This window comes from Cryptomeria japonica, chromosome 6 (genome assembly GCF_030272615.1).
Source record: "Cryptomeria japonica chromosome 6, Sugi_1.0, whole genome shotgun sequence".
NCBI lineage: Eukaryota > Viridiplantae > Streptophyta > Pinopsida > Cupressales > Cupressaceae > Cryptomeria > Cryptomeria japonica.
Window position 1 is genome coordinate 360,064,129 of NC_081410.1, and position 23,533 is coordinate 360,087,661.

Sequence of the window (23,533 nt, forward strand, 5' to 3'; positions counted from 1 at the left end):
ATAATGTTTTTTTTTAATTTATTTAAAAGAAGAAAGGGGATTAAATTGAATAAATAGAATTTATTCATTTAATTGATTTGAGAACTTGGTTGAATGAATTAATTAAAATAAATTGAATAATTTATTTAATTAATAGGAGAATGTTTGAAGATGAATTAATTAAATATTAATTTAATTAACTGATGGCTAGTGGATTTTTAATTAAATAAATACGAAATATTCATTTAATTAAAATGGACAGATTTATGTGACTATAGGTACAATGTTTTCCTTTGTTTTCTTATTTTGTCCCTTTTGTCCTCTTAAGGTCTTAGATTCACTTTGGTCTCTTAGGGTTATATGCTTAGGTTTGCATTTTTTCAAGGTCTTCATAAATCTGAAAAATCCCAAAAAGATAGATTGCATTTATCATGCCTAAATTGGGTCATTGAAAATACCAAAAACATAGGTTGCATCTTTTAGTCGCATTTTTCCCTCATATTTAGAGTCCCATTCATCTTCCATTAGTTGCATCTTATTTTTTAAACTTCAAAAAAAACCAAAAATATTGGAGTATAGCATAGTGCAATGGTTAAAACAAGATCCCAAACATCAAGGATACACCAATATTTGACATATCAACCCATGGATAGCATACAACCAGGTTTGGATCCAACACAATCACAAGTTAATTCAATGCAACAACAAGGAAACACAATGCAACAAAGTTTCAACCCAAACATTGGTCCACCAATAAATGTACAACTAAAATATGGCATGGTTCAATTAGAGCCAAGACCCAATTTTGAACTGGTTTTCATACCAATACAACCAGGATGTTGAAGTGTGCCATAACACCAACAAAAAATGTGTTACCAACTATCGATTCAAATCAATTCAATCAAGGTTATATTGAACAAGGGACATCATCAAACATTCAACAACCAATTTATCATCCAGGTTTTGGTTATGTTCAACTTGGATCGCCTTCAAGATTTCAAAAAGATGCACAATTAAACTCCTCGTCAGACTTAAAATCCTCACATGGGAGTCATCTCTCTTTAATGAGTCTTCCTCAAAAGGAAATTTACAGGGCGATAAATAATCTTAAGCTTTTCAAAACTCTAGAAGAACTGGTGTTTAAGGATCCCATGAGATATTTTAAATGCCTTAAGGATAAACTTGTGTCAAGTTCTGAACATAAATCCTTGTTGGATGAATCTAAAGCACAACTTGGCACACATGAACAACCAGAACCTCTATCAAAACCCATACAAATAGAGCCTATTTCAGGGAAAGAAACTACAATGACACTCTGAGGGAAAGCAAAATGTAGGAATTTAACTATGTAAACTCCTCCAAAACCTACATTCGAACAATTCAATAATCCTTTGTTTAACACAATGTCACCAGTGCCTCAAATTGATCCATACACAGTGACAATACCAATGGTAATGATAGGAACATTAGAAAGTATATTTTAGCCTAAGACATCAAATGTTCCTCAAGCAAGTCCAAAACAAGAGATGTAAAATATGGACACATTTACCACAAGTATGCCATATATACCACCTTTGGACCAAAACACAAATTTAGAATAGAGTGCCTACTTTTGCAAGCAACCATCAACCAATTTCCCTTCTATGGGAGCAACAACGAATGTCTCTTAGGGTCAAATTCTATCAAAATTATGCACATCTAAGCAAGCGACATTGCATATAATTGCACCACAAGTTAATGCCCATGTTCAAAAAATCCAACAAATTACCACTTTTCAATAGGAAAACATGAACATGATATCACAAATGAAACATCCCAAGCAGTGAAAATATAAAACTAAAACCATTGAAAAATTAGAGAGATAATATTTTCATAGTCCATGCTAAATTAATATATACTTCTAGATTTAGCTGTTCGCACCTGACGACTCAAGCTCAACAAATGACTACTCAATGTCAACAATAGTCTCAGCCAATGATGCAATATCAACAAGCTACAAATAAGCAACAACTAGTTTACCAACATGTTGGAAAAACACAACAAATGACTCAACAACAACCAACAATCCAACAATTTCAACATGCGCCACAATAACAACAATAGATGCAACAAGCACAATAACAATATACGTTGTAGAAATGACCAATAGTCCAATAAATGCAACAACAATATGTGTCGCAATACCAACAATAGGTACAATAAATTCCCTAATTTCATCTACAAGTTATGTAATCGGGTGCACAACAGCAAATAAATGCACACCATAAACTAACAATGCAGTTTCAACAACAACAACATCCTCAACACATGGTACAATACCAACCCCAAAGGCAAGAAAATGTTCAATATCAACAGCTAGGTCAAGCCATAATGCAATATCAACATCCACAACAAACAAACTATTACCAAGTTACTACCACAACACAATATGGAGACCAACATCAAAACATATCAGTGGCAAGTACCCTGAGAATAACATATTTGGAATATCAAGATCGAAACCCATTAGGGGAATAATACATTAACAACAAGGTCATCCAAGTAACCTCCAAGACAAGGACATTTAGATGTGATGATGCAACAAATTGAGAAGTTGTCATGACAAGTAGAGGCATTGAAAAATAAAGGAACCAAACAAGCTTATACAGAATATGATTTATGTCCTAATCCATTAGATAAAATATTTCATATGCCTCATTTTCCTAAAAAAATTCAATGTACCCAAGTTTGACAAATATGAAGGGGAACCCTAAATATCATATTAGAAACTTTTTTCCATTTCCCTTGGAGTCTTTCGGGGGCACAGGCAATGGATTGGTACGTGAGATTACCTGGAAACATAAAGTCATGGAATGAACTAGCTGAAAAGTTCATTAGTCATTTAGCTTTGAACATTGACAATGAGGTCACCATGATAGATTTGTGTACCACTAAATAAAAGATGAGGGAATCATTTACAATATTTTTATAGTGATGGTGTAACCTAGTCAGCTGATGTCCGTTTGACATCCCTAAAGACAAACAAGTCAACTTGTTCATCGAGAATTTGGTACTATAATTGATGTATGAGATGAAGATAAAAATTCCCAGTACAATTGACAAATTCATTAAGAAGGGGACAAACATTGAGAAAGCTCTTATTCAAAAAGGGATTATTAAGATTTACAAAGATAATACTTACAACCCTAATAATTCAAATGGTAAGAGCAAGTTCTGGTCTTGAAACAAGAGTGTTATGAATGATGGAGTTGTGGATGCAAGAATTGTAAGGACCTCCATAATTTTAAAATAACATAATTCACATAATTCATAGAAAAATTCATAAAATCAAGCATCAAATATTCAACATGTCCAAATATACAAGATTGGAGATTTAAATTATATTTCAACATAAATATTTAATACACAACCTATAACAAGGCTTAACATAAGGGAGCATGTTCCTTTACAATAGACCACAAGGTCAATTATAATAAATACATAAAGAGAAAACCATGAAGACCATCCTAGCAAGAGCTTTCGACATCTGTCTAACGTGGGTGACAACATTGCCAGAGCACACATCCACCCTACCATGAATTATTTACACCTCTCTGGAATCTTTCATGATAGGAAAGATACCCGACCCAATACGAGGTAGACTAACAATGTGATTCTTAACAAGAGTAATGGAATTCAGTGTAATATGACATATCTGCATTTAATGCTAATGTGATGCTATCATGAAGACACAAGATGCATTAGCATACATAAATAAATAGAAGCATCACCCTTTCTAAATCTTAACATTATATCGTATAATTGAGTTCCTCTCCATTCACAATTATTTCATTAATATAACATAATTTCACATCATACATAGAGAAAACACAAGAATCCCTCCACACATACATAAACATATAGAATTTACCTGGGTAATAAGAGCATATAGGAGAACATATGGGCAACCAATGCATTGGCCTATGCCTAAACGTGTATCACCTATCAATATTGAATTGTGTCTTCATACATAGTTAATTTATAATGATATACATGTGACAACATTTGAGAGTGTATTATAAGGTGATGATGATAACTCACATCTTATAAATACTTAATTATATTTGTATATAATGATCCATTAATGGTCTCTTCTCTTTTAAGGCATTAAACCCTTCAAATACATTACATGATTATTTAACAAAAAATCTGACCATAAGAAATTTATGGAAATTTTCCTTTCCACATATCCTTTGGGGTATCTAGAAAGAAAGGAATAACAGAATCTTTAGGAATGATATTAACCCCTCCGAAGTGGTTTGGGCTAAGATAAAATACAATTTTGTTGAGAATGTGATGGCTAGGGGAGATCATTACTGCAATAGTAAGGAGGATTTTAACGTTCTAAAAAATTGGAACATCCCAACCTACATGGACATCAATACCAACCAACTCAAAAGAACATTTGTTAATTAACAAACAATCCAACCATAAGAAATTTATGGAAGTTTTCCTTTCCACATATCCTTTGGGGTATCTGGAAAGAAAGGAATAACAGAATCTTCAGGAATGATATTAACCCCTCCAAGGTGGTTTGGGCTAAGATAAAATACAATTTTGTTGAGAATGTGATGGCTAGGGGAGATCATTACTGCAATAGTAAAGAGGATTTTGATGTTCTAAAAAGCTGGTATTTTTGTCTCCATCTTTAAGCCAAAGAGATCTGGACCGCTGTTTCCAAAATTATTCTTCTCTTCTGATGATCTTATGATACTTGACAAGCACTTTATTTTCCTCTCTGATAGACATTGCATTATATCTGTTGGTTTGGATTTTATCCTGTATTTCCTTTAGTTCAAGCTGGGTATTTGAATCTGCTTCCTCCTTGGTTTGTAAAACCACCTGTATTTCTCCATCTTCCAGGTTATCACTTTGTTGTTCCTCCTAATTGGTGTTTTGTAGTTCTCCCTCATCTTTGCATGTTACCGTTCTAAACCCTTTTCAACAAATCCATCTGTTGCGCATCCTGCAAGGAAAAGAAAGAGGGCTCGTTCAGACATAGGAAGGGTGTGGAATCTAACTGGACACCCACCAGCTGCATTTGCTTGACAGTTTCTAAAGCCTTATCAGCTAATTCATCTTGTGTGAATCCTACAACCATTGCATCTTGTGAGACCACAGTTCTGAGAGGGCAATTATGTAGTAGAATTGTAGACAAGAAAAATGAGGCAAAAGTGGTTGAGGCTAGAAGGACACCGAGTCATCTTCAACAGGCATGGCACATTAGCTCCAAAAGAATGAGGTCAGTTTGGAGGTTACTATGCTTGTCAGAGATAGTGTTGTCTGCAAGCATACATATTAATAGATATGTTGTGGAGAAATAAAGAAAAAAGAGAATTTTGTTCAGTAGTCATGCACAATACAAGTGGATGTGTGGGTTGAAGGAGTGATGTCAAGCATGTCATTTATGTTACTATGTTTACTAGCACTTGAGAGGGTTTGGCCTAAAATGCCTCTTTTTGTTCGCCTTGAAATTGTTTTGAAAGGTTGTTTTGGTATTGGTTGTTTGACGCATTTTCTGCTAATTTTTGGTATTTTCTGACTTGTGTAATGAGAGGCTCTGGTCTAGTTTGTCATGTTCTTTCCCCTCTTTCTTTCTTCCCTATAAAATAATAACTTATTTCTAAATATTTTTTCCTTTTCTGAGATGGATGCATGGTTGCTTCTAAATCGATATGTATGCATGCTGGTTTAAAAATGAATGTTTTAGAGAGATTTTATTTTCTTCTAAAATTAAGGAAAGGTATAAATTTTGAACTATTAAAACGGAGAATTCTTGATGTGAATAGTTATTGATGGGAAAAACATAAATCGGGGGAATATTGAATTTTTTTCTAAAGCTTTTGTAAATAATTTTAAATCAATTTTTAAATGAAATATTCTTATATTTATTACATTTTCAAGAGATCCATAAAGTATGATCTAAAGTGTTAGCAAAACAAAATATTTATGATGTTAGTTTTAAAGACTTAAAAAAAAATCCTATGATAAATTGTAGAGTGTGATCTGAAAATATTATGCTCTCAAATTCAAGAGATTTCAAAGAATTTAAGAATAGATGGGAAATTTAATGTCTTTAAAAGATAAGATTTTCTTGAAAAAAAAAAAAAACTAATGGAAAGAGTAAAATATCTGTAGATTCATTTAATAGAAGTGTATGTTTTGGATTATAGTCCCGTGTATTTGTAATTGATGTCTTTGCATTATACTTGAGTATCCATTAACATTTTTATTGACTGAACAATTCAAATTGTGAATATTTCTATTTGGTTTGATTTGTTTTATTCTTAGTGTAATAACATTAAGACACTAACAATGCTTATTTTATTTGTGTTCTCTATTTACATGTATTTATCATTTATTGTTTTTTATGGTATAGTCTTTCATGTTGTATTTTCATATGTTTGATCTTCTCAAAAAAATCATGTTTAATTTTAAGATTCATTTTCACATAATTTGAGATTGATTTAATTCAATTTTGAGATAACTGACAATAAACATGAAATTCATTTTTCAAAAATATAAAAAACTCTTAAATTTATTCTTTTTACTATTTATTAGAAATAGACTTCACATGTTTATGCAATATTTTTTTCAATAATGATATTGAAAGTCATTCAATATAAATTTAAATTTATTTAGAAGAAAAAATATTAAGAAAAAAATAATCAACTCATTTTAATATTTTAAGATATCTCTTGGTTTATTCTTTGCATCTTTCATCATGGTAAGACAACACATTTCAATTGAAGTCTTTCAAAAGCTTGAAGCCTCAAAATTTATCTCATTAGAATGGTTGCCTTTTTCTTTTCCTTGTATAGTTTATTTTCTTTTAATTTTTTAAATATTGTATTTAATATATTAAATTCACACACACACACATGTATATATATATATATATATATATAGAGAGAGAGAGAGAGAGAGAGAGAGAGAGAGAGAGAATTAACTTTAAAGTGCAATAGGAGCTAGAAGATATAAGTACAATTATGATGTATATGTTAGTGGATAAATAAGATTTAGTCATTTTAAACTAAAAGAGGGGTAAAAATTTATTCAATCATAGAAAGAGATGCAAAGCAAGAAGGGCCAATGTCCAGCAAAGAAAAAGTTACACAACTTTTTCAACATCCACTAAAGTATCTAACAAATGAGACATTTCAGAAGATAATTGCCCTTTATCCACTATATTCTAGTCATGCCCATGATTAGAAGCCCATTTGGCCAAACAATGAGCAACTCCATTCCACTCCCTAGGAATGTGACAAAAAGTAACATATTCCAAGGATTTACACAACCAAATAATATGCCTAATCACCACAACTAGATGCCAGCTAACCTCATCTAACCAACACTGATTCAGCAGAGTCAACATCACCTGAGAAACTAATTCACAAATGATATGATTCCAGCCAAGAATACAACTACGCTCCACCGCATGCAAAATGGCAAGAGATTCCATGAGACTATTAGTATGGGAACCCTTATAAATGGAGAAAATAAACTGAATATCTCCAAATCTATCACAACCAACCCCACCAATACCAGTGTAGCGTCATAAAATTGTGACCCTCACAACTTTGACCACATCTTAGGCCCTCACCTATACGACTGCATCTCTCTACTTGACTGAGACCCCTCTCTGCACCTTCATTCTGAACTTCTCCCATCTCAGCCCTGATGACACCTCAAGATCCTATCCAGGCCCCAATATAGGGCAGGACAGGGGCGTGGTGCCCCTATCCTCCCTCTTAAGGTGACCCTAAAATCGGTCCATTCGACCCTTGAACCTAATTTTCTTCTTGAGGACTTAAATCCTCCGATATCAGCCTTCAGTGAGATGAAAATAATTCTCCTAGGCTAGTATAAAAGGGGATCTATTTCTATTATTTGCATAGGAAAAAATATACAAGAATATACAAAAGAATAAGTGAAATTTAAGAGGAAGATCTCCATTATCGTCATCAAGCATTCTAGTCTTCAAGCATCTACCAAGTTCTCTTCTTCATGTGTCTTCTTCATTCATCCATTGGAGAAACATTACAACATTCATTTGCAAGCATGGATGTGTGTTAGGGTTTTGTCATGTTACGTTTCATTTCATACATCATTTATGATTACATTCAAGAAGCAAAGCAACAATCATCAATCAATTGCACATCTACAAGGTATACATTTCCATAATTTACATTTAAGCATTTGCAATTACTTTCTTTCAAAGTTGATTCCTCAATCAAGGTTTGATTGAGGCAAACCCCTATCCACAACCTTTTTCCCCTTCTTTTCTATGTGTAGGTTGCAGGTGCACAACTGTAATTGCAGGTTTGGACTTCATTTGCAGAGACGGAAAAACCCTTTTTCGGCGTGTGAATTTTTTAGAGGACCAAGTACACTTTCAACTTGGTCCCAAGAACTTTTCTCCAAATTTTCAAGGTAGATCCGTGTCAGCCTAAATATCTCAGATCTGAAGTTACAGCGCGATCCTAAACCAGTAGCTCCTTATTTCATCCATTTTGTCTCTCTTTTCTACATAGTCAACACATCAACATATCTATTTACAAAAGAGGGAAAATTACATTCCAACCCTTGCAATCCACTTGGCGTTCACATCCTTATTCTCCTTGGATTTGGATTTAGTGGATTCAAGCACCTCTTTTGAATGTAAAGTATCTCCCAAGTGAAAATCATCCTAGTGGTTTCCTTTCTCTCTCCTAGGTGGGGAACCACTAGGATCCTATTTTCCACTTTACATTTTGGTGAAACCGACGTCTTACATCTTAATTCTGATTTATTATTATTAGATTTGAATAATTGCAATTGTAATTTCAAATTTTCATTTCCAATTTTGATCTTTTTGCAAATTTTAGAGGTTCACCTGCATAAAAACCCTAATTTTGCATTGTGAGAAAATTGAGCTTGTGAAGTGTAGCATTTTAGTTTATTGTTTCACATCTGATTTCTATTTCAAAATTTCAATTCAAATATCTCTTTTCATTCTACAAATTAAGTGGTTAAAAAGCAAAACCCTAAATTTTAAGAATCTCCTATTTCGATCCTTGACTGCCAATTTGACTGATCTAGACATCTCCAAATCAGCTGTTGTTTTGGATTTCACAATAAAATAATAGTTTCTATAATCCCTGAAATTTTTTGGAAAAAGTTGGTTGGACTAGGTACACTTTGCACTCGTTCCCTAGCTTTTTTTCTGAAATTTTGGGAGACGGAATTGATTGTATTTATCTGCTTAAATCCAGCAAATTGGCATACTTTATTGATTTTTACACCTCTTAAGGTCGAAAAAAAATTCAAATTTCAACACTCTCAACTTTAAATTAATTTTCATAAAAAGGTCCTAATTTTAGATCTTCTTTTTTCAACAAATTAAGATTTTAATTAAGAGACTTTCAATTGAAATCAATGGACTAGATTTCTTTGCTATTTCACATATGATTACATTGTTTTTAACATATATATATTACAATCATGTGTTGGATAATGGCTTCTTTCATTTCCTACTGCTTCTTTTCCTTCATAGAACTTAGTCATATTGTGTTGTTAGGATTTGAAGTTCATTTCCTTCTCAATTTGATCTCAAAGCTTTCATGTATCATTTTTGTTGCATTATGGTGATGTTATTAATAAAATGCATTTCATATGTTAATCACCTTAAGGTTTTTTGCATATCCCAATCTTAGATATCCTAATTCTTGCACCTCTCCTAGGGTATCCTGTGTGAATAAGATGAGAGCTACTATATCAACCAATGATCTTTTTGAAAAAAGAGCAAGCATTAGAAAACAATATGGGCCCATATTCTTCTTATGTACACATACCCTTGAGCAAGGGGGGAAAAATCAAAGTATCAACATTCTTACATCTTTAGACCCTCCTTATTCTCCTAGGACTTATCTTCAACATCAAAATATCTGTAGAGAGGATGATGTTATGCATTTTATTCATGATCTTTCCCCTCACATAGAACTAAGTAAATATGAACCTTTAGATGATGAAAATGTTCCTTCCCAATCTCCCAAAAAGGATAAGCATGATGAGAGAAAGGAGAATGGACCTTCAAGTGACATTCCTTCTTCATCTACAAACCCTTTTATTCCCCCTTACACATCAGATTTCAAATAAATTCATGATATTATTCCCCAGACTACTCATTTGCAACATTCTTATAGGCATGGCTTTCATATAATAACAAAACAAGGTTTTCAAGGACAAGGACTTGGGAAATTTGAGAAAGGAATTTGTGTCCCACCTATGCAAGCTACTACAAAAGGCTTAGGAAATGAGACTCTTCTCCCTATGGATGAACTCCTTAGGCTCCAAAACTTTAAAAACCATCTCCAAAGACAACAAATGATAAGAGCCCACAAGAATGCTTCTTCTTCAAAATGTCCTTTTTTCTCATTTCATCAAACCCACGATCACATGTCGATGATTGCCCTGATTTTCAGAAATCTATTCAAGAAGGCATAGACAATGGAAAAATTAGAATCATGGATAATTATCCTTCTTCTTCTAACAATTTTTTTCCTCCAAGTCAAGAAGATGATTTAAAACATATTTATCATCTCGAAAGACTCGCTACAAGAATCTATTGGAGATTGAAATATGATAAGAACATTTCCTTTCCTCCTAAAAAGAAGAACAACAATATTGTGCAAGTGAAAGGTAATGAATATTATATTTTTAATGATTCACATTCACATTCTCATGGAAAATGTCATGCATTTAAGAAATTTGTTCAAAAGCAATATGATCTTGCACGAATTTGTCTTACAATAGATCTAGTTGCATTTCTTGGCAAAAACATAGTACCTTAGCACTTCTTTTCTCTCCATGTTGCTCTTCACCCTCTGACATAACTAGCCAACTTAACTAGGGGCTCTCTATTATTTTTGGTGGTATTGTTTCAATTTTAAATACTTTGGGGTAGCAACATGAAGTTCACTTCCCTTCTTTTATGCATTATTTATTATTAGATCTCCTTTCTTGCATATAGTTATTCTCATATGAACATATAATTGTTCTTTGGTTTTTTTCTCTTTGCTTGAAGAGGAGCATCTTTAATGAGTAATACACTTCTTCTTATTCTCTTAATTCTAGTGGAAAACCTACCTCTTCTTTGGTTTTGATTATTAACAAGTATGATTTTCCCCCTAGCATGGAATGATCTCTTATGAAGAACATGCCCCTTCCTTAAGAAAAAATGTTCTATTAGGAAGGCATATCGCTTGAAAATAAACACCATTGGAAGATGTGTAATGCTCCTCCTTGTTCTTCTTACCTGGGGGGCAAGGATTTCACTCCTTTCTCTCTTTTTTTTATCTCATTTGTCATTATTTCCCTTAGGGGCTGTATTTTTCATATGTGATTATCATTTCTTACAATGTTATGTTCTTATGACTAATACCTCTTGGGGAATATGTGATGTTCTTTCTCTCTTCTCTTAGAATATTACAACTTCTTGAGATGTGTATTTTACACCTACTAATGTCTTTTCTTGCATGTGCTCATGTAAGTTTATTGCACATTTTCTTATGTTTAAATTCCTCTCTAGAAGATTGTGTAAGCCCTTCTCATTGACCCTACACTTGGGGGGCAATGATTTATCTCTCTCTATTTCTCTAAGGATCCACTCTTTCCTATGTTGTTGATGGTGTGAGTTTTATTACTTGATATCATTCCTTGTGTGAAATCATTGTTGTTTGCTCAAGGGTTCTCTCTTATACAAGAGGTGTAAGTCCTTTACTACAACCTCTTTCACACTTGGTTATGTACATCTATAATAAATTCACCCATCCCCATTGGGATAAAAGTGAGTCATCCTTCATCAAGAATCCCTTTCACCTAGCAATAGAAGGAAGGATTGACTTCTTGTTCTCTTATGTGCTTCATTCTAGAAGATGTTACACTTGTCTAAGACAACTCCTCTTGGAGGTAGATGTATTTTTTAGCAAATATCTCTTCTTCTCAAAGGACCTTCTTTACACTTATAGCAAGACATCTCTTTTCAACTATCTTATCCTTTCTTGAAGAGTATTTTCTCGCTTGCTTAGATTTATGTCATTGATGCATGATGGATATCTTCTTGGTGTTGAAGGTAGATATCCTTGTTCTACTTTCCTTAAGATATCAACATTAAACTATGTTGACATATTAAGGGGGGGGCACCCACACTGCTCCTTTGGTACTATATTTCTCTAACACATTGTATCTCTTATATAGTGGATCATTCTCGGAACCAGAGGGAAGCCTCTTAGAGTGAGATGTTGCCACTTTTCCTCTTTTACAGTTGGATATTCTTGGAACTAGAGGACAGCCTCTTAGAGAAAGATGTCATCACTTTTCTTTTATATAGTAGGATATTCTTGGAACCAAAGGATAGCCTCTTAGAGAAAGATGTCGCCACTTTTCTTTTATACAGTGGGTCATTCTCAGAACCAGAGGGTAGCCTCTTAGAGCGAGATGTCACCACTTTCTTGAAATTTGTACTATACATCTTATACAGGTTGTATCATATTCAGGCATAGACTCCTATTAGGTGCTTTAAACCTCACTTGTACACACGTGCATGAAGTTGAGTGGAACTAATGATGTTCTTACCCTCCTCCCTTACATGGATCACCTAGACAAAATATAGGGGCTAGTTTTCCATGTCCTTTTTTTCTCCAAGGATCACCTAATTCTAGGGGCGAGATGTCCATGGTTCCCTTCATTCTCCTTTCTTCTCATGGATCACCCAAGTGTGTATTCATGTCCTCTCTCTCCTTCCTCTCATGATCTCATAGTTTTACTATTGATGGTTCATGGATGATGTCAACTTTTCTCTTTTTTGTGATTATTAGTGTTTATATGATGGCATGTCTTTGTGTTTCAGTTAGTTGTTTGAGATGATTGTATCGAGGTCTCTTCGGCTAGTTGATTTGTGGTCTTGTGTTTTGGCTTTTGTCGTATGTCTTTTGTGCTTTGTCTTGTTTTGTTTGTCTTATTCTTTTTATTTTGTGTGCTCTTGCATATGTTTGAGTGAGTTAAGATCCTAAGATTGGGGGATTTTGTTCCTCAAGATTAGCTATGTCTTATACTCCTTGTGGTATTGCTCTGCATCTCTATCTTCATCTCTCTCTTCTACTTTATTGGTAGTATTGGCGTAAGTCATACTCCCGCTAAAGTGGGGGCTAAATGTAGCATCATAAAATTGTGACCCTCACAATTTTGAGCACATCTTAGGCCCTCACCTATGCAACTATGTCTCTCTACTCGATTGAGACCCCTCTCTGCACCTTCATTCTGAACTTCTCCCATCTCAGCCTTGATGACACTTCAAGACCCTGTCCAAACCCCAAGATAGGGAAGGACAGGGGTGTGACACCCCTCTCCCCCCTCTTAAGGTGGCCCTAAGATGAGTCCATCCAACCCTTGAACCTAATTTTCTTCTCGGGGACATAAATCCTCTGATGTCGGCCTTCAGTGAGATGAATATAATTCTCCTAGGCTAGTATAAAAGGGGATCTAGTTCTCTCATTTGAATAGGAAAAAATATACAAGGATATACAGAAGAATAAACAAAATTCAAGCGGAAGGTCTCCATTATCATCATCAAGCATTCAAGTCTTTAAGCGTCTATCAAGTTCTCTTCTTCATGTGTCTTCTTCATTCATCAAGTGGAGCAACATTACAACATTCAATTGAAAGCATGTGTGTGTGTGTGTTAGGTTTTTGTCATGTTACATGCCATTTTATATAAAATTTATGATTGCATTCAAGAAGCAAAGCAACAATCATCAATCAATTGCAGATCTACAAGGTATACATTTCCATTATTTACATTTAAGCATTTGTAATTACTTTCTTTCAAGGTGGATTCCTCAACTGGGGTTTGACCTAGGCAAACTCCTATCCACAACCCTTTTCCCCTTCTTTTATGTGTGTAGGTTTCAGGTGCACAACTGTAATTGTAGGTTTGGACTTCATTTGCAGAGATGGAAAAACCCTTTTCAGCCCGCGGATTTTTCGGAGGACAAGTACACTTTCAACCTAGCCTCGATGAATTTTCTCCAAATTTGTAGGGTAGATCCGTATTAGTCTAAATATCTCATATCCAAAGTTACAGTGCGATCCTAAACTGGTAGCTCCTTATTTCATCCATTTTGTCTCCCTTTTCTACATAGTCAACAAGTCAACATATCTACTTACAAAAGAGGGCAAATTGTTGGCATTTTGATGATGTTTTGATTGTCATTGATGGACACACACTTTCTTGATGAATGAGTTATTCTCAACTGGTAATTGTTCCAATCGGTATTGTGTATTATTGTATGTATAGTTTTTAGACTATCGGTATTTTGCAGAAGATGTTTACTGGTCACAGATTGACTAAAGAGCTCAAGCGGTATTGAGACCCCAAGCGGTTCAAGGAGCTCAAGCGGTATCAAGGAACCAAGTGGTAGTTAAATTTTGATCCAAACACCATTACGATCTACCAATCTTCATTTTTGACATCCAGTAATCGGTATATTGTATTAATAGGTATTACTCTATGATGAGTTACTAACCAGTATTTTTGTAATGTGTGATGAGTTATCATCCACCGACACTTTGGCAGTGATTTTGTGTCGTGTTACCAAATGTGTCTAGATGCATTGAACCTAGGAACTTGTAGTCTGATCCTATTAGACCGACATGAAATCAGTCTCCTTTATAAGGACATCATGTCTAGAGTTTGCATGGATGAGAGAGAGTATGAAAGATAGAATAGTAAAGGTTATGTGCGATCATCATAGAGAAGATTAGGTCTGTGTGAAGAGACAGAGTGTGGAGATATTGAAGACTGAAGTAATGCTAAAATGCATTAACAATGAGCTGTCAAGGATCTAACTAAGCATACTATGCTATTATCTAGATCATTCACTTGTTGATTACTAATATCTTCGATAAGTCTGAAACCCTTAATCGGGTAGGCCCAACAAAGCCTTTGTAAATCCTCTAACAAGGTGGTTCACAACTGTGGATCTAAAATCCTTTAACAAGGTAGTCTTTAATAGGACTTATCTCCTAACAGAGATCTAGATTCCTAACAGGATCTGTTCTGGTGAAGAACATTGTATGACCTTAACCGGTCTGGTTTCTATTCTGCAGATAGTTACCTGTGAGTTTTTGCTCACCGTGGTTTTTCCCATTTGGGTTTCCATGCCAAATATCTTGTGTTATGGTGATTGTGCTCTTGTGGGTGAATGCTTTGTTTTCTATTTGGTTTGCATTTATCTTAACCGGTTTATTATTGAATCTACTGTACCAGTTATCTACTAAATTATTTAAAAGTTTGTTTACAATATTTTTTGGTATACTAATTCACCCCCCCCTCTTAGTATTCATCAATTGGTATCAGAGACAACCTTTCTATAAGTCTAACCACTTGGAAGGAGATATGGGGGAATACAGTGTGAGGGAACTTACTCATTGTCTCACTCAGACTGGGAGAGCCTATGATCAACTCAAAGTCAAGTATAAAGCCTCTTTGGCCAAAAGAAGAGAGCATGCTAAAAAACTGATCGAACTTACTGAAAATATCTCTTTTGATGAAGCTGACATGGATGCCCTAGTTGAAGAAGTTGAAAAATTGAATGAATCTAAAGCCAATCTGAGAAAAGCGTTGGAAGGACTGACTATTAGAATGTGTCAAGAGCTTGAGAACAGAAGGAAAGCTGAAGATTTGATAAAAGACAAAGATCATGAGATCTCCAAGCTGAAGCAAGAAATCAGTACCCTTACTGCTCATCTCCAAGAGAGTAAAGTGGAAAAAGAAGAAATGCAAGGTGAACTAAACATGGCTATTTTAGAGAATGCAACCTTGATGGAATCCAATGCTGCTATTTCCAAGGAACTTACTGAGTCAAAGGAAAGAATTGCCAAATTCAATAAGAGTACTGTTAAGCTAGAGAAAAAGTTGGAATCGGCAAATCCTGTAAAGAATACCACTAGACTTGGTTTCTCTAGGTATGAGGAAGGTGAGACCTCTGGAACAAAAGCTGAAGCATCAAAGAAGCAACCGACATCCAAGGATAAAGGTAAGAAAAAATTTAAACCTATTTTCTTTAATTGTCTCAAAGAAGGACATACTACCAATGTGTGTAGAAGCAAGGCCTACAACAATTTTCCTTATTTCTAAACAATAAGCCTAGATCCAGTAGATTCAATGGAAACTGTTATGCATGCAACAAGTTTGGGCATAGAGCATTTGAATGCAGGTCTGTTTTGCACAAAACTAGGAGATATCCTCCAAGGACTCAAAGAGTTATTCCAGAACTTCCTGTGAACCAGAATCCCAACCGGTACAATACCTATGACCACCGATCAATTGGTTATCAAGCGGCAACTAGTTGGAGAGCAACCTGTTTGATCTATTGTGGTAGCAGTCACACTGCTGCAACATGTAGAAGAAAGAATGGAAGTATGAATAACGGACCATGGAGAACACCTGGAATGGTATTCTATCATTGCAACAAATTGGGACACTGCCAGAACTTGCAGACTAAGAAAGAACCTATCGGATGATATACCGATCACTCCAGAAGGGAAGATTGATGCTAAAACCATTCAGGTGGAAATGAATAAAACTTGGAAAAAGAAATCAGAAGAAGAGTCATAGGATGAACCAATTTCTGCACCTAGTGTGGAAGTCTCTAAACCGGCAAACTGAGCTCCAGAAAAGCTTAGGGGGAACATATCGGTGAAATATTTCGAACCCTTAGTTTATATCGGTAAAGACCTTAACTGGTATATGTTACCTATCAGTTGGTAGAAGACTTGAAGTGGTAAAAGGCAAAATTAGGGTTTGTGCCCTAGCGATGATGCATTTATTATGGTAGGTGAGAAGTTGTTTAAAGGGGATTTCTGTCATCATTATCACTTATCAATTTTCAAGAGAAGAATTTTCAAGAGCAGAGTGACAAAGAGAGATTCATCTAGCGATTCAAAGTGAATTCAAAAATCTTGCAGAGGAATCGAATGATCTTTTTCAATCTATCAATGAAGAACACTAAGCAGTGATCTAGCAACAGAAGTGGTGTATTGTGGGCGATATTAGAAAACCCTAAATTTCACATTGTGAAGGTATTTCTCAAAATTTTCTCTTATCATGGCTTATGCATCGCACTCTAGTTCTACTACACCTGTAGATTCAGCTGAATTCCTTCAAAAGAAAATGGAAGACCTAGGATCCCTAGTGATTCATTCCTAGCTAAGTCTATTCTATGGGGATGACAAGAAGATAAAACCTAAGTATAGTATCCTTGAGAAGATGAAACTGCATAATATGGTATATTTTCTGGAAGAGTTCATAGAAGAACATATCTGCATCATCCTTAGCAGATCGCATGGTGACAAGATGTATCTCAAATGGACCCACGACATAACACCAGAAGCAATTTATGTCATCACTGGTTTGTGCAAAATTGGAGAGGTACCAGCTTTATGGAAGGTCACCAAAATGGAAATGACAAAGCTCATCGGTTCTGGGAGTGACCAACGAGCGATGACAAAGCTATGGGATGTTCATATCCCTCATTATCTTTTTGTAACAACACTGCAGCTACTGTATGGTATGAAGCAAAAGAGAACAGAGAAAAGGGCTTACTGTAATCAGGAGATTTCAGCACTGGTGCTTCCTGAATGGCTTTTTTAATTTCAGCAAAAGCCTTTGAGGCTTCTTGATCCCAACAAAACTTGGTATCCTTCTTAAGCAACTTGACAATGGGTTTCACTATCTCTGCAAAGTTTGCAATGAATCTTCTAACAAAATTTACTTTGCCTAAAAAGGATTGAATACCTTTAACATTCTTTGGTTCAGGCACTTTGTTTATTGCTTCAATTCTTTCAAGGTCTATTCTTACCCCTTCCTTGGAAACAATATGCCACAATAATTTTCCTTCGGTGACCCCAAAATGACACTTCTTGGGATTTAATGACACACCAAATTCCAAAGCCTTATTAAACACCTTTTCCAAATGTCCATAGTGGTCATCGGGCCTTTTAGAGAAGCAAGTTAGATCATCTTGATAAACCACCATGATGATGTTGATGAATTCTTTGAAGGCTACATCCATAGCTCTCTAAAATGTAGCTCCAACATTTTTTAATCCAAATGGCATTCTTACATAGACATATGTTCCCCATGGAGTAGTGAAAGCAGTTTTGAACTATTCAGATTCTCTCACTAACACTTGATTGTATCCTAAAAAACCATCCATCATGGACAAAAGATCACAACCTGTTACTCTCTGCAGCATAGCTTCCATATTGGGGGAAGAGTAATTGTCTTTTAAAGAAGCAAAATTCAAATTTCTAAAATCCACACACAATCTAATGTCCCCATTTTTCTTTCTTACAGGGACCAAATTGGACACCCATGAAGAATGTCTTATAGGTTTAATAATCCCCCCTTCTCTTAACTTAGTCAATTCTTGCTGCATCTTAGTTTCTAACAGGGGATTAATAGGTCTCTACTTCTGTCTGAAAGGCTTAGCATCTGGAAGTAAAGGAACTTCATGCTAAAAAAGGTCTTGTCTATACACCTTTAGGTCTTCATAAGACCAAGCAAAAACATGTTTATATCTTTTCAATAAATTGATAAGATTAGTTCTGACATGAGGGGGTAATTTCTTCCCAATGTATACTAACTTAGGGGATGATTCAGTCCCTAGGTTTTACCTCCTCCAACTCTTCTAACTTGGTGGTAGACTGTTGATGTAAGTGACTGTCATTGTAACTGAACATGCTCTCTAGCTCTACCAACCCTTTAGGTATCTCATTTGTTTCCAACTGGACCAAGTCATTTCCAAACACTATTTCCTTATTGTCAACCACCTCCACCAATGCACTGCAATCAATCTTTTGTCCATCATAATCATCAACACATTGAATGAACCTAAGAATATCTTCATCATCAGCAAAAACTTGCCAGTTATACACATTATCAGGGATGGCAGGCCTAGATTTTATCTCCATAGTGGAGATGTCGGTTAGTGTTGCATCATCATTTTTCAATGCAACATTAGCTAGAAAGTCTACCATAATATTCTTTGATCACTCTATCCAATTAATAGAAAATGCACTAAAATGCTCAATGACATCCCAAACTGCATGTTTATATCTCTTTAATCTATCACTTTTGGAGGCATATTTGGATCTTACCTAAGAGACAACCAATTCTGAATCCCCTAAAACTCTTAATAGCTGGATTCTATGCCTTTTTGCAACTTCAAGCCCCAATAACAGGGCTTCATACTTTGCAATATTATTGGTGCACTAGAAAGCCAGTAAGAAAGAATACTTAAAAGTTATACCTGATGGAGATACAAAAAGAACCCATGCTCTTGATCCTTCTTTGGAGCAAGTTCCATCAAAATACATCTACCATAAACCATGCTGTTGTGATTCTAATTCAACCACAATGGGGTCAATATTCTTCAATTGAGGTAAAATTGGTTTTAGTCTGAAATTATCAAGATCCACATCAATCATGCAATTGAGCATACTAGGATCTACATTTTCAATTACTCTAGGAGCACGTGGTTCTCTGTACAAGTTGACCTAATTCCCATTGATTGGGATGGTAGCATAAGATAAATCCAATTGGACATTTCCTCCTACTGTTGCTGCCTACTGCTTGGGCAACAACATACCATAACGGGGTTTAGTGTCAGTAACAATAACGTCCATTTTGTAAGTTGCCTCAGGGAATGCTACTATTTTTACTTCAATATCTCTCATTGTACCTATCACAGGTACTTCACTGTTATCCATAGCATAGCATTTTCCATATACAGTAGTTACTGATAGTCCTAGTTCTTTCATAACACCATAGGGCATTACATTAGTAGCAGCTCCTGAATCTATCATACAGTTTTTTATCAGCCGGTTATTTACTAACAAAGTAACATAAAAAGGATCTACCTGTGAAGGCTCTTGAGTAATAGTGGTTCCAACATAAACCTCTAGGGTTTGGAGTTCTTGATCCTTTCCATTTTTAGTTGAACCGGTAGGTAGGGTTGTGTCACTGTCAGATATATTAGAAAACAAAGACAAGGTTGCATCCCTATGTTCTTTTCTTTTTAGTAACTCTATTAATGGGACAATAACTTTCATTTGTGTAAGAGCTTAAGCCATGTCAAATGTGGAATTACTGCTTAATTCAGTATTAGCTCTAACCATTTTTTCCTTAAGCTGACTTGCCCTATTTTGATGTGGCAGCTCCTTGTATATCATTGGTGCTTTTATCATCTGTACTCTTGGGTACATCTTTAATCTGTTCCTTCTTTTCTTGACCAATTTTAGGGAAAGTAGTAGCACTACTTGTTGCCCCCTTTTGATTAACCTCTTTTATAAACATGGAACCAGGTTCACCCTGATCAATGTCCTTCTTGGTGCTCCTTAAGTTGTAATTGTGTTTTGCTTTAGCAATAGCAGCTTTTGTGAGATTTTTAACTTCTTCCTCACTAGGCCTTCTAAGATGAACTTCTTCATCTTCAATTGTTACCACATTCAAGGTAGGATGCCAGTCCAGTGTTAGTTGTCCTTGAACAAACCTTTCATTATCCAACACATCACTACATTCACTTTGTACAGATTCCTCATCACTCTCTATAATGGTTTCAAACATATTAATGTTTGGCTCAGCTTCTTGTTTCATGGACTCTTCAAGGGCTTGAGCTACCGCACACTGATGAGGAGAATGTGGCCCATCAAAAGAAATACACCAAGGAGTGTTTTCTATATTATGGACATTTTTCCCTTTTAAGGGATCTGGGGTATCCTGACTCTAAGAAATTTTAGGCTTCTCATTTTGGGGTTTTCCATCTTTCCAGTTGGTATTATAAGGCATGTCATGCAGCCTAGGGGGTCTATCTTGCCAGTTATAATGAGGCTTATCATTTTTGTTTACCTTGGCAATCAAATCCTTCATAGCAATAACCAACTTTTCTATCTTGTCTTCCTCCTTAGCAGCTTTGCTAGGTTGTTGTTTTGTTTCTTGCCATAACCTACCATTTGTTCTCCTTCCTAACTTCCCAGATGCTTTTCTATTGCTTTCCACATTAATGGCAATCCTAAATGCATCCCTCAAGTTATGTGGATTTTTATCCCTTAAGATATAGGCCATTTTAGAATCAAATGCATTATAATAGGTATTCAGACACATGTTATCATCTAACCTCATCACCTAATATAATCTATGCATGGCCTTTTGAAATCTAGCATTAAAATCAGTGACCATTTCATTATCAGACTTTCTAATGTTGTTAAATTCATTGAGCATGAAGCTCACATTTGTTTTGTCACTATATTGTTCTTGAAAAAAATTCTTAAAATCCTCCCATGAGCCAATGCTATTAACTAGAAGACCTTTGTACCAATCTCTTGCATCATCAACCAGGGACTGAACAAATAATTTCATTATAACATCTTCATCCACTATCTCATAATCATTTATTAGGTCACCAAAATATTTTAAATGTTCCTCAGCACTAATTGCATTATTTCCAGCAAACTTATGGAGTATGTCCCTTAACTCAGTAGGAACATGGTTGGGATATCCTGGGATCCCATCAAAAAACAATTGTCTATACTATTCCAAATTGATAGGTCTCCTTTGAAAAGGGTTAGCAACATTATTATTTCCCATGTTCATTTTAGCTTTTGGAATTGGGGACTGAGATATTTGGTTATGTTGATTGTTCACAAGGATTTGACTCACTGATGTTGTATTAGCAGGCACAATAGGTTGAATATTAACCAGGGGGAGGGAAATTTGCTGAGGATCAGGCTTACTAAGATCTTCTGATGGAAAAATGACAGGGGGAGCTTTTAGATAACTAATTTTTCTTTTAACTTCCTGATTAGCTACTTCAAACTCAGCTTTCTCTAACTCCATTTGTAAATCCTCCTTTTCCTTCCTCATTCTTTCCATCTCTCTCTCATGTGCTGATAGCCTATGAGAAATTTCCTTTGTATTTCCAGATCCAGCTCCATCTTCCACCCATTTATGCTTCCCTTTATCAACATTATTCCTAGGGGGCTGTGAATCACTAAGCACTTCCTTGTTTGGTTGGACTACTAGCCTATATGCTGGCTTGGCCTTAGGGATTAGAATTTCTCTGATCATAGGGCCTTCCTCATCACTCTTTTCTTTTTCCTTAGCCAACACTTCAAGATCAGCTATCTGTCTAAGAAGCCTATCTCTCTCCATTAGTTTTTCTTTGAATTCCTTTTCCTTTTTTGCTTCCTTTTGGGCTCTTAAGGAGATTAAGTGGTGAACCCTCCTACTTAAATCTTCTATTTCTTGTGACACTTGATCTTTATTAGGGAAATTCTCCTCAGATTCAGATATATTGACTTGATCTATATCAATCAAGCTGATATTTCCATCAATTGTTCTAGGCACAGAATGTATGATTGCATTTGAACTAGTCCTATCTCTCGCAGACACACTAACATGAGATATATCTTGATTTAAAGCATGAGCATTATCTATATTTCCAAACAATCCAGAATGGAAACCTAATATATCATGCTCAGATTCTCTGGAAGAAGAATTAGACTTTGCATAAATAGGTCGATCAGGTATCTTACCGGTATTATTATTCTTTTGCACCCAAGCAGCATTTGATGGTTCATGAAGCACTGATCTCTTCTGACCTCTTCGTGACTGTTCAGGCAAACCTTCTTACAAAGTTTCATGAGGATGCTTCTTCATGAATGATCTGGTGTTTTTTCCTCCTTACATTATGCTTGTCTTCCTTTTAAAATTTTATTTATTTCACAAGGATTGGTTCCAAGATAACAAAGTTGCCACCCACAAGACTATGGGAAATATGAAAACAAGCTTTGAATAAAACGTTGCAAAACTTTAGACCAAAATCACATATCAAAAGAAAATAGAGGGAACTTCCAAATAGAGACCTCCAAACACCACTGCTATATTCACTGAAGCGCCAATCTATTCCACAAACATACAATGATTTTTCCTTATGAATCTAAGTACTAATTTGTGTCTAGATCCTTATTGTGACTCTCCCCAGCAGAGTCGCCACTTTTGTTGTTCTCAAAATCTGATTCACTTTAAAATCCTTATAGTGATATGATAACTCTATATACAGAAGAGAGATTAAAGAGAAGGAAACTTTCAGGACAACATATGACAAGGTTTGATTAACCTTCTACACTTCAAACTTATCCAAAGTTCAGGCGGGTATACCTTTGTGAATTGAATTCACACTTTTAAAAGATAAATCTACAGCAAACCAGTCCAAAAACCAGTGGATCTTGTCACCTTACAACTAACCAAAACAAAGGATTGAAACTTGTACTCATGTTCAGTATTGACCTACAAGATATGTAATAGACAACCTTTAACTACACCAGTGCCTTATCCAAGGTTACAGAGTCATCTAAGTTCAAACAATACTTCCACAATCAAATATCTCTACATATTCCATTAGTTTGGCTTCTG